Source organism: Branchiostoma floridae, chromosome 17 (genome assembly GCF_000003815.2).
Source record: "Branchiostoma floridae strain S238N-H82 chromosome 17, Bfl_VNyyK, whole genome shotgun sequence".
In the NCBI taxonomy this organism is placed as follows: domain Eukaryota; kingdom Metazoa; phylum Chordata; class Leptocardii; order Amphioxiformes; family Branchiostomatidae; genus Branchiostoma; species Branchiostoma floridae.
The window spans coordinates 5,906,475-5,909,106 of NC_049995.1; the positions used below are offsets into that span (position 1 = coordinate 5,906,475).

Sequence of the window (2,632 nt, forward strand, 5' to 3'; positions counted from 1 at the left end):
CGTACAAGTTTCCTACATAGATAAACCCCAAACTAATGCAAATACTCGCAGAACCCCAAACACAACCGCGACGTTCCATCTAGGACTGCAAAAGAAATTTTACCTCGCCAAAACAGAAAATGACACCAAAATCGTACCAACTGCAGCATTCAAAGCTCAGAGACGGTGGCTGAACACTAGGCCAAACTCTCTCAGAGGAGTAACATCTAGTCCTGAAAGACAAAGAAATCCCGGGGTCGCCATCTTGCCCCATAGACCATGCCATTGTTGTCCTCTGTTTCTGCCTGAAATATTACCGAAAATAAAAGACATCAAAATCTGGAAACTTTCGTTCTGCTCCACACCTCAGCAATAAATACCAGCATCCATATCTTTCCCTGATGGAGTATTACGGTAGATTGGCGAGACAAAAGATTTCAAAGAGAACCGCCATCTTGTTTCTGCACAAAGGTCTATTTCATGTAGCTCCGATTCGGCTTAAAACATTCACAAAATCAAGAAATCACACAAGAATCACACAGCTCCAAAATGGGACAAAACGTCAGCATGAACTAAAGGCGTCCTTAACTCACCCCGGCCAGGATTAAGTTAAGCGGATTAAACGCTGAAAGAAGAAATCATACAATGCAGCTAGCTCTGTTCCCTGGGTCTTTCCTCCCCAAACAGGAAAAAATCCCCTAGAACACTAACAATAAAAAACACAAGGGTTACAAAAGGTGTGGCTGGCCACCAAAAATTCAGTCGTACTCGATGGCATCCAACACAGCAAACATAGCTCTATACCTCCTGCAAAGCAGACACAATATTCAGTACACGAGGAAAACTGTCAAAATGTCTCGTCGTCCGCAAGGAAGCATAACACCAAATCTTCCGGGGAAGCAAAGGTCCCCCGTACGCGAGACCGCTAAGCCCTCGAGCTCCCTTCGGCATCCAAAACCGTCCTCGGTGGTGACGAGTTTTCTGCTTTCGCGGTGGTCAGGAGGAGTTAGGGGGAGACAGCGGGAGCTCTACGCAGACGGAGGACTGAGATGTGTATGCATCTCTTCGTAACGTGGGGTCAAAGTCAACTTCCAAGGACCAATGACCAATCAAGTTAAATAGCCTTAAAATTCGTCCTTAAAATTAACATCATTCATAGAATAGTTGAAAGTGCGTTCAAGTTTGCCTTCCTTCCACATTCAAGGTCATTTACATAACAGACGGTGAGGCCCTCTTTCCTTTTCAAGATTACTTACAAAATTGTAGAAGATGGTCATGGTGCATTTGAATTAGCCTCCCCTCCCCATTCAAGATCATTTACAAAAACAGTAGACCATGCGTTTCAAATTTGCCCCCGTTCCTATTTAAGTTCATTTACAAAATAGCAGACGACTCTTTCCAATTCGCCTCCTTACCCTACACATCAGTTGCAATCAAATACTGTATTGATTTTTCATAATGTGTTTCTGTTTGTTGGGAAGATCAGTGCACGATAGTGCAGAGACTGCCATTAATTGATTCTTTTTAAATTCAAGGCAAAACAGTAGTACTCATCTGTGCGTTCCTCCTCAACATGAATCACATTTCCATCATGATCTTCACTCTCGTCTTCCGTACCTACATTTAATATGATAAATAAGTGCATCAAATTACATGTGTTGTGTTAGTATGTTATAAATATGATTTTATTCATGATTGTAAATGAAGCATGTTATTACATTATGTCATCCAAGTCATGTCTCGCTGGTTACGGCTGACCCACAAAAAGACAAACCCCCTACTGGAGATACATGTAGGCGGTAGACCTCTGACTCTGAGTTTTTGTTGAATTATGGAGGCAAGTTCTGACAGATGCTAAAGGCACCTGAAGGCACCAAGCCAACACGAAGGTTGGCAAAGCCAACCTGCGAGCAAACAAGTGATGGGTAGGAAAGGCCTTTTGAAATATTGACATTTTCTGCAAAATTTTGTGATGCTTGCGGAGTGCTATATTGAAATGATCTACTGTAAATACTAAAACTCTCGCTGTGGTTTTATGTTCGTGGTTTTCACAATGGCCACTTCACTACTAGTACTAACATTTTGCTTCCGTCTCGTACTCGCGCTGCTCCCTCTCTCCCCATGTATATACTATACGACATTGTCACAGTACATGTATTAATAATGATGATGACGTATCAATCATGATGACGTATCAATCATGATGATAAAATGTTTGAGGTACTCGTTGCAGTAATAACACATGACTACTTACAAGTTACATCAGACACAATTTGATTGAGTTCGCATTCACTCATTTCTCCACATGACCTACTGTATAACACTATAGCAGAAAAGTAATACTGCACTACACTGTCTACACAGACATTGTATTCAGATGGTAAATGGTTAGATCGGTGAAAGTGCTAGTAATCCCATTACAGGGGCTCAGCAGTAATGAAATAGTCTCTACCAGGCTCCGGATCGCTGGAAAATCGTAGAAATGGAACAAATAGAGCTCCATAGCCTTGGGCAGTTCTTCAGCCGAGCAACCAGTATCTTCACAAAGTTGATGTACATATGTTTTGTGTGGTCTACCTCTGCTTGCATGACCATGTTTGGGCGACCACAGCAGAACTGAAATAGTCTCAGCAGTAATGAAATAGTCTCTACA

At 42.1% G+C, this 2,632-nt stretch overlaps 1 protein-coding gene and 1 long non-coding RNA gene across 2 annotated transcripts in view; one reads left to right on the forward strand and one right to left on the reverse strand.

Moving 5' to 3' along the window:
- The window catches only part of LOC118404212, a 30,788-nt gene that overhangs the window by 9,884 nt on the left and 18,272 nt on the right, over nt 1–2,632 (forward strand). The gene's annotated exons all lie outside the window — the stretch shown is intronic.
- Nucleotides 29–2,632, reverse strand: part of LOC118404218 — a 9,337-nt gene continuing 6,733 nt past the window's right edge. The window contains exon 3 of the long non-coding RNA XR_004829767.1: nt 29–1,596. This is a non-coding gene — a long non-coding RNA (uncharacterized LOC118404218). The remainder of the gene's footprint in view (nt 1,597–2,632) is intronic.